The sequence below is a fragment of the Amblyraja radiata genome, chromosome 8 (assembly GCF_010909765.2).
Source record: "Amblyraja radiata isolate CabotCenter1 chromosome 8, sAmbRad1.1.pri, whole genome shotgun sequence".
In the NCBI taxonomy this organism is placed as follows: domain Eukaryota; kingdom Metazoa; phylum Chordata; class Chondrichthyes; order Rajiformes; family Rajidae; genus Amblyraja; species Amblyraja radiata.
Window position 1 is genome coordinate 50848534 of NC_045963.1, and position 12504 is coordinate 50861037.

At 44.6% G+C, this 12504-nt stretch overlaps 1 protein-coding gene across 1 annotated transcript in view; it reads left to right on the top strand.

Moving 5' to 3' along the window:
* smyd3 (SET and MYND domain containing 3) overlaps window positions 1–12504 on the top strand; it is a 775824-nt gene that overhangs the window by 45405 nt on the left and 717915 nt on the right. The window lies entirely within an intron of this gene.

A 12504-nucleotide genomic window follows, 5' to 3' on the forward strand; every position in this document is an offset into this window, starting at 1 on the left:
CCTCCTCCTTGTTCCCAGCAGGCAAAAGGTACAGAAGTTTGAAATCACCTACCAACAGACTCTGGAACAGTATCTCCCCCTCTTTTATCGGGCACCTGAATGGGCATTCCGTAAGCTGAGGTACTGTCCAATTCACCTCTACCACTATACTTGCATTGGATTTTATCCAATGTGGGCTGGTTGTGCTACAATGCTGAGAACTATATTCTCCACTCTGTATCTTACCATTTGCTCTACTCGTTGTACTTGAGTTTGACTTGATTGTATATACGTTTAATATTGTGTGATCTGATTGATTGATACTTTATTGTCACATGTACTTGGTACAGTGATATTCTTTGTTCGCACACAGTACAAGTATGGGCACAAAGGGCACCGACAAAGTTACAAACGTATTTATAGTCCCTCCTTCCTCCCCACCCCCGCCCTCCCACCTACTCCACCGACCGCTGAGACTCGCACGGGCTGGACCTCGGCCGACTGCTGGCAATCACGTGGGTGATGACTCTCCGTCGGCCATCCACTCTAACCCTTGTCTGTCTTGCTCGCCGACATCCCTCTTGCTCGCCGACATCCCTCTTGCTCACCGACGTCCCTCTCGCTCACCGACTTCTCTCCTCACTCTGCTGGTGGTCATGGCTGGTCCCGGTCGGCTCCAGTCCCTGGGGGCCGGGCAGACTCGGTCCTGGTCAGCTCCGCAGGCTAGCAACTAGGCCCGGTCCAGCACGCCGGGAACTCCCTTCTGCGCTGGTGCAGCACTTGCTGTGAACTCCCTTTTGCGCTGGTGCAGTGCCTGCCGGGGGCTCCCTTCCTTCACTGGCTTTTCACTGTATCTTTGTATTAGTGAAAATAATAAACCTATAACAATTGGTGTGAAGTTGCCAGAATCTATTTTGGGTAGGCCTTTCAGATGAGGCACTATATTTTAATTGTAAATTTATTCTTGCCCATCGCCAGATTACCCAAGGCCATGAGGACCAAAGCACACAGTGAGGAAAGGAAGGATAGGCACCACTGGTAGAGGAGTACATTTACCACTTGGGTTGATGAGACAAAACAGCATTTTAACTTAATGAAGTTGCACAGTATATTTGTTCACTGGATTGCCTATATAGGCTCTTAGCTTTCATGTCCTTCATAGTTCTTTCTATTTGCAAAGACTAGCTGCCCTTACCTGTGTCTCTTCAACCTTAAATCTATAATTCGCACTTTCTACTTCTTAAGATCATCCATGAAACCAATGCATTTGACTAAACTGTGCTCTGAATGGATTTGTGTGACTGTGCCAGATTTTGTTTAATGGCACTCTTGTGAAGTACCATGGGATGATTTCCCCCCCCCTCTTAAAAATGCTAAATTATTTCCTTCATGTGTGCACCGACTAATTTGTGGAAAATGTTGGAAAGGTTTTCAAACTCCTCAGCCAACTGAAGCAAATTTGACATGTTGTCAAATTTGTGCTGCCAGAAAAGACGCTCTGTTTGTCACTTATGTTGATATGATTGTCTACGAAGAGTCATGCTAAGATATATATGCGATGAACTGCCAGAGGAAGCTGTAGAAATTGAGACAATTATGGCTATTAAGGACACCTGCACAGATATATGGATAGGAAGGATTTAGAGAACTATGTGTCAAATGCAGGCAAATAGGACGGGTCCGATATGCCAACTTGGACGGCATGGACAAAGTGGACCGAAGGGCCTGTTTCCATGCAGCATAACTTGATGTCTTCTCATTTTTGCTGAAATGTGTAGCAAAAGAAAATCTGCTGGAGGAACTCAACAAATTGAGCAGCATCTATAGGGGTAGGGATACAACAATGATCTCTGCTGCAAAAGTAAAATGATTGTCTAACACTAGAATCTTAATTAGCTATAGATGTAAAGTATCAGAGTGTGAACAAGGCTATGAGTACCAAAGCACGCTTTGGCCTTGGCCTCCATTGTGTTTTCAGAATAAGGTAATGTTGTGGGGTCCATTATCAAGCAAGACTAAAAAAGGCAAATCTCCTGGGCACTTGGATGGTGGGGGAGTCTGAAAGGAATAGTTATGGTTTGTTTTCTTAAGTCATTTGTTTAGAAAGGTATGTTTTACCAACATTCTGAAACTGTAAAATTGACCTGACAGGAGTGGAATATAGTTGTAGACTTGTCTTCTATAGTCAGCTAACCCATGCAGTTGGCATCTGTCCAATTTTATTGTTGGCACTGCAGAAAAATAAGTAACGTGAAGGCAACTTAAAGTCCCCTGTTTAAATTAAAACTTGAAGATGGATCAAGGACTATTCTAAGGTAAATGACCCTTGCATTTGTTTTTCATTAGTTACGCTTGACAGAGCTCTGTTATTATGTTTGAGGCTGAATACTGCTTTGGAAATGCAGTCCAAAAATAACAATCTGAGAGAAAAGAGAGTGTTTATGCATTGGATATGATCCGGAACAATGAGATTTCTACTTGCTGCAGCTGTATAGGCACATTAAATCCAACAGCTACAATATATTATCAGTTATTCCAAGCGGACCAGACCATGTTGGTGTAAAGAACAAAGTACGTAGAGCAACTATAGTAGTGCAAAATCTGTGGAAGTTCAGTGCTGAGGTGGGTTTGTCTTGAGGATTATGTTGGGTGGTTCAAGAACTTTATAGTTGATGGGAAGAAGCAAATCTTGAACATAGAAACATAGAAACATAGAAAATAGGTGCAGGAGTAGGCCATTCGGCCCTTCGAGCCTGCACCGCCATTCAATATGATCATGGCTGATCATCCAACTCAGTATCCTGTACCTGCCTTCTCTCCATACCCCCTGATCCCTTTAGCCACAAGAGTCACATCTAACTCCCTCTTAAATATAGCCAATGAACTGGCCTCAACTACCTTCTGTGGCAGAGAATTCCAGAGATTCTGTGTGAAAAATGTTTTCCTCGTCTCGGTCCTAAAAGATTTCCCCCTTATCCTTAAACTGTGACCCCTTGTTCTGGACTTCCCCAACATCGGGAACAATCTTCCTGCATCTAGCCTGTCGAACCCCTTAAGAATTTTGTACGTTTCTATAAGATCCCCCCTCAATCTTCTAAATTCTAGCGAGTACAAACCGGGTCTATCCAGTCTTTCTTCATATGAAAGTCCTGACATCCCAGGAATCTGTCTGGTGAACCTTCTCTGTACTCCCTCTATGGCAAGAATGTCCTTCCTCAGATTAGGAGACCAAAACTGTACACAATACTCCAGGTGTGGTCTCACCAAGACCCTGTACAACTGCAGTAGAACCTCCCTGCTCCTATACTGAAATCCTTTTGCTATGAATGCTAACATACCATTCGCCTTCTTCACTGCCTGCTGCACCTGCATGCCTACTTTTAATGACTGGTGTACCATGACACCCAGGCCTCGTTGCATCTCCCCCTTTCCTAATCGGGCACCATTCAGATAAAAGTCTACTATCCTGTTTTTGCCACCAGTGGATAACCTCACATTTATCCACATTATACTGCATCTGCCATGCATTTGCCCACTCACCCAGCCTATCCAAGTCACCTTGCAGCCTCCTAGCATCCTCCACACAGCTAACACTGCCCCCCAGCTTTGTGTCATCCGCAAATTTGGAGATGTTGCATTCAATTCCCTCGTCCAAATCATTAATATATATCGTAAATAGCTGGGGTCCCAGCACTGAGCCTTGCGGTACCCCACTAGTCACTGCCTGCCATTGTGAAAAGGACCCGTTTACTCCTACTCTTTGCTTCCTGTCTGCCAGCCAGTTCTCTATCCACATCAATACTGAACCCCCAATACCGTGTGCTTTAAATTTGTATACTAATCTCTTATGTGGGACATGGTCGAAAGCCTTCTGAAAGTCCAAATATAACACATTCACTGGTTCTCCCTTATCCACTCTACTAGTTACATCCTCAAAAAATTCTATAAGATTCGTCAGACATGATTTACCTTTCATAAATCCATGCTGACTTTGTCCAATGATTTCACCACTTTCCAAATGTGCTGCTATCCCATCTTTAATAACTGATTCTAGCAGTTTCCCCACTACCGACGTTAGACTAACTGGTCTGTAATTCCCCGTTTTCTCTCTCCCTCCCTTTTTAAAAAGTGGGGTTACATTAGCTACAGTACTCTGGGATGCAGCCTATCTGGCCCTGGGGATTTATCGGCCTTTAATCCATTCAATTTACCTAACACCACTTCCCGGCTAACCTGGATTTCACTCAGTTCCTCCACCTCATTTGACCCCCGGTCCCCTGCTATTTCCGGCAGATTATTTATGTCTTCCTTAGTGAAGGCAGAACCAAAGTAGTTATTCAATTGGTCTGCCATGTCCTTGTTCCCCATGATTAATTCAATGATTGTAAAGCTCCTGTTCCTTCCTAATGGTACTAGCAAGAAGAGAGCGGGGCCAGGGTGGTGTGAGTCTGGGATATCTGCTGCGTTCTTGAGACGTGGTTCCTGTAGATCCTTTTAAAGGCGGGGAGTCAGTACATGTGATGACCGGGAAATGTCCACCATTTTCTGCATCCTGCTTCATTCTTGAGCGTTTGAATTACTAAAGCAGGCCATGATGCAACCAGCCAATATACCTCCATCATACATCTATAGATGTTTAATAGAGTTTTTGGTGACGTGCTGAATCTCCTCAAACCTCTGAGGGAGTGGAGAGGTTCGTGAGCTTTCTTAGTGATTACATCAATGTGCTGGGCCATCTGTATGCCCAGAAACTTGCAGCTGTTGACTCTTTTCACTGCTGTCCCACCAATAATGGCAAGTGCATGGTTCCTCGGTTTTCCTCTCTTGAAGTGAACAACCAGTTCCTTGGTTTTGTTAACAGTGAGAGCAAGATTGTTATTCTGGCACCACTTCATCAGATGAATCCCCTTCAGTACTCTGACTCGTTACCTGTTGTTCATCCAATAAGAGTGGTATTGTTGGTGAGTTTAATGATAGCGTTGGAGCCATGTCTAGCAAATGTCATGGGGGTAGAGCAGAGGACTGAGCATGTGGCCCTGAGATGCCCCTGTGCTGATAGTCAGCGAGGAGGTGGTGTTGTTGCCAATCATACTGATTGAGGTTTGCCAATGAGGACGTCCAGGATCCAATTGTGTAGAGAGACAGTTCCCTGAGGTTGACTGAGTTTTGAAGGCGTGATGTTATTGAAAGCTGAGTTGTAGGTGATGAACACCAGCCAGATGTATGGGTTTGTTTGTGCTTGTTATGTTAATTGTTTGTGTTCCAATCCAGAGTAGAGAACTTTGCAGCTACGCACTTCAGTCGCTGTCTATATACAAGAAGAAAGAGCACAGCCAGGTGGTCCAATTTTTTGAATTCCAGACAAGGGGTGGAGGGATAGGTGTCTCAGATAGTGTAGTAACAGTGGTCACGAGTGTTTGATCCCCTGGTGCTGCAGTAGATATGCTGACTTCAAGCTAGCCTTTGAAAGTCCCCAGCAGGAATGGAAAGGCACCTGTGTGCATAGGCTGGTATTTGTTGACTATGGTGTTTGGTAACTCAAGTACTAGCTGAGCGTCTGCCTGGCTCGTGATGTACGATGCAACAATGAGTTACTTTGAGAGGTACAAGGGATGGAACTGAATGCTAGTTGGTCCAGGTGGGGAGAGCAGGAATTGGACAAGACCATCATGCCTGAGCACGACAAAGAGTTTACCACGAGGCAGATGCTGCCGCATTTCTCTTTTTCTGATGGCCCAGTTCATGTGAGAAACCTTCCGTCTGGGGATCTGTGGGAAGCGCATGTCTCCATGAAGCAGAGTGCACAGCATTCCTTCATGTCCCTTTAGCAATCTTGACCTTAAATGCCCAATCTTATTTTGTCGGAACACATGTTGTTCAAGAGGATGAAAGGGAGATGAGGTCATTGTTGGCCCCTGACCATTCTTTTGTGGAGGCTGCGCCAGTGTCCATGTTTCCAGGCAAAATGAACTCTATCTAAGAACGTAACATTATGGAATGTTACGGACCATTTAGTTTGATGCAGTTTTATAGCAGCATCCAAATACCTCTGAATATCTCCTTTCTCGACCTCACCTTGTTGAAATTTAATATCAACTAGAATGTAGTTGGTTTATAAATAATGGAATTGTTTGAATCTTGTTTGCAATGCATATAGAATTTAAGAACAGCAGTTTCACAATTTTTATCTAAAATGGGCTAAACTCCTTCGACTTGCCATTTGGAATTTTTCAGTTTTCATGTGGTTTTCTCCAGTGAAGTGTGGATGCCATCATTGTTGGTGTGGAACCACAGAATCATACCATCAAGCATCCATTTACACCGGGAGCCTGGGATCTCTAGATGAGATCGCCAGTTGTGGAGCTCCAACCGGCGCGGCCTTGTTGGCTTCGGAAGCCGCGGTCTCCAGTGCGGAAGCGGCCGTTCCAGGGTTCCCAGGCCGCTGGGAGGATTCTCCCGACGCCGGAGCAACATCACCCGGCGAGAACGGCCTGGAACATCGGGCCTCCGTAGAGGCAACTGTGGAGGCCTCAATGGGCCCGACTATGGGTGAACCGGGGTTGGGGACTGGACTTTGTGCCTTCCCTCATGGTGGGAGCCATTGTGGGGGGATGTTCTTTGTGTTTAAGACTCTCATTGGTGTTATGTCTGTATTCTTTTTTTGTGTGCTGCAAAATGGCAAAAAGCATTTCACTTCACTACACCTGGGTGTATGTGAATGTGACTAATAAAATACCTTTGATACCTTTGTTTGACCAAGCCCATATTTAATTCTCCACATGTTCTTATCAATTCCCCCAGATTCTACCGCGCAGCGACACACCAGGTCTATTTACAGTGGTATATTAGCCTACCAACTGGCACGACTTTGGAATGAGGGAAGAAATTAGAGCATTTGGAGAAAGCCTACTCAGGCACAGGGAGGATATGCAAACCACAGTGGTTTATGCAAACCACAGTGGGAGTGGTTATTGGACAGAAAAGGGTGCACTATGGACTTCTGATAAACAATCCCTTCGGCGCAGTGAATGCGAGAGTAAGAGGGCTGGACGTGTCTGCTGGTGGAATCTCCGTTGAAGTGTAGAAATTACTGAGGCTGGTAAAGTGGAAGGCGAGGATATGAAACTTCACCTTGTTTCATAAGATAGGAGCAGTAGTAGCCCATTCAGCCCATTGTGTTCACTTATTCTGACTGAGAGGCGAGGAGTTGAGAATAGATATATTGGAAATAGAGGAGACCTCTCGCATTCAGTCTTATTTTTACATTGAAAACTTTGTTTTGGCAGTTTGGCTTTTAGACTTGAAGTTGGTGGGATATGCGTGCTGACATAAATGGACCATGCAGAGCCTTAATTTATCAATCCTGCTTTTTTTTTCTCCCACATAAATTTAAAAGTTGCTTTCACTCCTTTCCACCAGGGTATTTTGTCAGATGTTGATGTGAGGCAGATGGGTCAGTAATGACTTGTCGGTTATGGTAAAATGATCTTGTATTAACCCATTGATGGTCTGTTGAAACGTTTGCGCCATGCATCATTTTCCTGAGTAACGATGGGCCGCACCTCACTCATGCCACCATTGCCTCAGTATCCTGCTATAAATACTGATTGTGGATAAACTTTCACAGATGTGGATGTACAAGTTCTCCAACAATGTAATTTATTCTTGCACAAGGCAATTTATTGCTTGCAGTTAATTTAGCCATAATTGGTTTCCGATTCCAGCAGTAAACATTTTACAGCACAAGTTGTTTTAGTAATTTGTGTAAATGTGTTGTAGGTAAAAAGCATTTGTCCTCTTGACTTGAGGCCATGCATTTACATAACACATCATTGAATTTGAGATGTTGCAGACTTTTTTCTGCATATGTTTCTTTATTAATTGTTTGGTTGTAACTCTTAATTTTTAGAGTGAGAGATTAGATGGCTGCATATATGAAAAAAACCACCTTACCCTAAAAAAATTGCTACAAAAGAGTTCTCAACGGGTTTTTGTAGGATCAGATGTTCTTAATAACATACCAAAAGTCTATCACAGTCAGACCACTGGAAAGGTCTAATTTTCAAGATGGCGTCCAAGATTCATTTTATGTGTAATATTAGCATAAAAAGGAATATCTTCCAGTCCAAGTATAGGTCTGCTTCATAAAAACAAATATGACACATGAAAATCAAGTAATCATCAATTGTGTTCTTACCTATGATTGACATGTACCCTAGGGACAAGACATGCATTCTGTCCATGCTGGATTTCGTTTGCGATCTCGCTATCAAACACCATGCTCCGCCAATTATTACGTTCGATCAGCCCCTGTATTGGAAGCCGCAGAGATCATCATGGATGCACCACAGAGTAATCACTTGAAAAACATTGTCTTGATGCTTGGATGTTTTCACACATTCATGAACCTACTTTGTGCAATAGGAACACTGATGCAAGGCACAGGACTCAGGAACATTATGGAAGTTGTCTATGGTGAAAATGCCGTCCAGCATATGATGACTGGAAAATCAGTGCAAAGAGCTTTCCCTGGACACCTGCTGGTGAACAGATGTCTCAATCACCTGGTTGTGTCGGATCTGCTGGAGGATGACCCACAGTTCCAGTCATTGGTAGACCAGGCGGGAGAAACCTACTCATTCTTGGTGGAGAAAGAAACGACTTTGGAGAGTGTTGTAGCATCGGACATGTTAATCCAAATCAAAGAAAAGATTGACACAAAGAAGGCAGAACTTAGCACAAGGTCAAAAACCAGTCAACTGTGGATAAACTATCAGAGAATGCTGCAGACTGCCCGAGATTTGATCAAAGCGGATCGCACAGGATCTTGGATGCTGTACTTGCATGCAGTGTCAGATTGCCTGCCTATATTTGCCGCCGCTAGGCACTATAACTATCTGAAGTCTGCATATTTCTATATCCAAGAAATGTGCCAACTCGAGAACAGACATCCTGATATATCTGTCAAATTCTCTAAAGGTTTCCAAAGGTTTCCAAAGGAGCAACCGGTTCTGGGCAGGCCTTAGCTCTGATCTTTTCATTGAGCAGACATTGATGCGGTCCTTGAAGAGTAGTACAGGATCGACTCTTGGAAGTGGAATGACCGAAGAAATGCGTGCGTTGTGGACCATGTCCACACCCATCACATCTGAGTACAACAACGTCATGCAAGAATTCAATGATCTCACCTGCACGACCAGCGAGCAACACCGGGAATCAACAGAAGCAAGGATGAAACGAGATCACTCTGACTTGGAAATGATCAAGGAAAACTTTCCACTTGCACGTCATTCTCTTCAGATCCATCTCTGAGAAACATTATTACTGGTGTAGTCGCCCAAAGAGGATGTGAATGTGCATGGGTTGAAAAATGGTTGGAAAACCAGTTTTTGGGATCTCGTTCAAATGGAAAGACCGCGCAAAACCCTTGCATACGAGTCCAACATTTGCGAGTCAAAGTTGCCCAAGGCCGAACCATTGATCTGCTGATCCAACGATTTTTATTTGTGTCTAAAGCCGGAGACCTTTCACTGGAAGATGTAATGAGCTATGAGCTAAGCCCATTCCCTACATCCCTATTTGAAGCCAAAGAAATCTTTCGTAAAGCCAACAAGCCCCAACTAGCACATGCAGTGGCTAAGTTTTCAAGCAAGGAATCAACCAAAACTGTAATTGATTCGATCCCATCAACTGAACATGATGTCCTTGGCAGTCGCTCCCTGCTTCATCGCTTGCCATGGAAAAGGGGTGACAGTTATGGTGACATTGCAAACTCGTACGCCGACTTTACCATACGCCATTATTGTAAAGCAACCATAGTTTTTGATGGTTATAGCGAAGGTCCTTCCATCAAAGACAATACGCATCAGCGATGTGGGGAAAACACCCACCCGATCGTCAACTTCAATTCAAAAACTGAGTTTGTGGGAAGAAAGGATGATTTCCTTTCCAGACCTTGTAACAAACAAGGATTTATTAATCTTGCAACGGAGAAACTGCAGAAGCAGGGCTGCACTGTTATCAATGCATCAGGGGATGCAGATGTGGACATTGTCAAGGCTGTAATTACTGCGTCACAACATCAGCCCACGACCTTGATAGGGGAGGATACAGACTTACTCATTCTTCTTCTCCACTATGCTGAGACGCCGAACAATAAGGGCATCTTTTTTCGTTCTGCCAAGTCCACAGTTCCTAAGGTGTACGACATGAAATCGAGATGAAACAAGTCCTGGGTAGTGATTTGTGTTCTCAGTTGCTGTTTATTCTCGCTTTCACAGGATGTGATACAACTTTGCGCATTTTTAGTGTTGGCAAAAAGTCAGCGTTTCGGAAATTTGCTAATGATGAATCGACCATCAAGACCTGTGCCAATGCGTTTCTGCTTCCAAATCAAACATATGTCATAGAGGACCTTGGGAGCAATGCGATGGCAGTTTTGTTTGGTGGGAAGAGTACCGATTCACTCACTTCTTTGCGGTACAACCTCCTTAGCAAGCTAATCGTTTGCACCAAGTCATTTGTTACCAAGTGCTGGGGGATGAGGAGAAATGAGCCGCGCCTGCGCAGTTGGGGACTATGCGTGAGTGATGGAATATTGCGTTGGGGGAACGGGTGAATGGTGGAATATTGTGTTGGGGGAGCAGACCCCAACGGGTCTGCACTTGGTCTAGTGTACAATAAAACTCTGGTAGTTTGGCATCCTTGGGACTTTGGTTGTGCTGGACTGGCAGATTTCCTGCACAGTTGGAGGTTATTCCTACCCTAAGACAATTTTATTTTATATTTGTACATGTAACTTAGGAGTTAAATATCGGTTTCAGTGAACAAGGTGATTAAAAGGGAGCGGGAAATATTCGTACACTTGAGACCCCGGCTCTTGCTTGACCACTGTTTGAGACCCCGATCCCAGCTTTAAACGCAAGCCCAGCCCACTGTCCGTACCCTGGCCTGGTTGCACTCGGAACCCTGTCTCTGGCCACCCCAAGCCCTGCTTTCACTCTGGACCCCCAGACCATATTCTGGACGAACAAATGAGCCACATGCTAAAGCATCAGAGTTTTCAAACCATCGGATGCCGGATTATCAGATTGATTAGTAGGACTGGATGTTACAATCTCTAAGATTTCACTACAATTGACATTCTTGATTATGACCACTAGGTGAATTTGCTAACAATCAAACACATCTTCAGTTGTGTACCTCACAGGCCCGTACGAAGCTTTCCAAAATGGGGGGTGGCATGACAGGATTACAAAAAACTTAATGTGAAATAATGTGCGCGCAGCGCACATCAAGAGCGCGAAGCGTGAAGTCCCTCGATGCCAGGAAGCTCAGGGGTTTTAGATGCTCTCTGATCCATTCCGAGCCTTATTTTGGAGCATTTTTGCACCAAAGTTATGACCAATATTTCAGAAATTAACAGGAATCTGAGGTAGCTTTTTCCCACAAAGGGGGCTGGGTGTATGTAACGGGCTGCCAGAGGAGGACTATCCTAATGTTTAAGAGACACGTGCATGGATAGGACAGATTTAGATGGATATGGGCCAAACGCGTGTGAGTGGGACTAGTTTAGATGGGATATGTCGGTCGGTGTGGGCAAGTTGGGTTGAAGGGCCTGTTTCCACACTGCATTATGCATGTAGATAAGTAGAGCAGATTTGAAAGAGGAGTGAAATGTAAAGGCAGAGAGAGGTTTATGGGTGGAAAGGAACATAGGAAAGGAGGGGGGAGAGTGGGCTTGGGCAGATGGGTAAAGGGAAAATAGTCACAAAGTGCTGGAGTAACTCAGTGGGTCAGGCAGCATCTGCGGAGAACATGAATAGGCGACATTTCACAGAATGCTGGAGTAACTCAGTGAGTCAGGCAGCATCTGTGGAGAACATGGATAGGTGACATGTCACAGAGTGCTGGAGTAACTCAGTGGGTCAGGCAGCATCTCTGGAGAAAAGGTATAGATTATAGTTCGGGTCAAGACCGTTCTTCAGTAATATTCATGATGTGACATGCATAGACATTCCTGAATGTTACCCAAACCATCGTGACCTACATTGTTACGGTGCTTGCCCTCTTCTATAACATCTCTGCTGTCTTGGGTGATGCAGGACAGGACACAGGCTTTGGGACACGGTGTGAGGCTGTTGCCGTCTGTCCCAGCCTGGTAAAAACCTGGATGGAGTGGATTTGGAGAGGATGTTTCCACTAGTGGGAGAATCTAGGCCCAGTGGCCACAGCCTCAGAATTAAAAGACATTCCTTTAGGAAGGAGATGAGCAGGAATTTCTTAAGTCAGAGGGTGGTGAACTGTGGAATTCATTGCCACAGATAACTGTGGAGGTCAAGTCAATGGACGTTTTTCAGGAGGAGATTGATGGATTCTTGATTGATACGGGTGTCAGAGGTAATGGGGAGAAGGCAGGAGAATGGGTTTGAGAAGGAAAGATAGAGTCATAGAGTGATACAGTGTGGAAACAGACCCTTCGGCCCAGCATGTCCCATCTGCATTAGTCCCACCTGCCCACGTTTG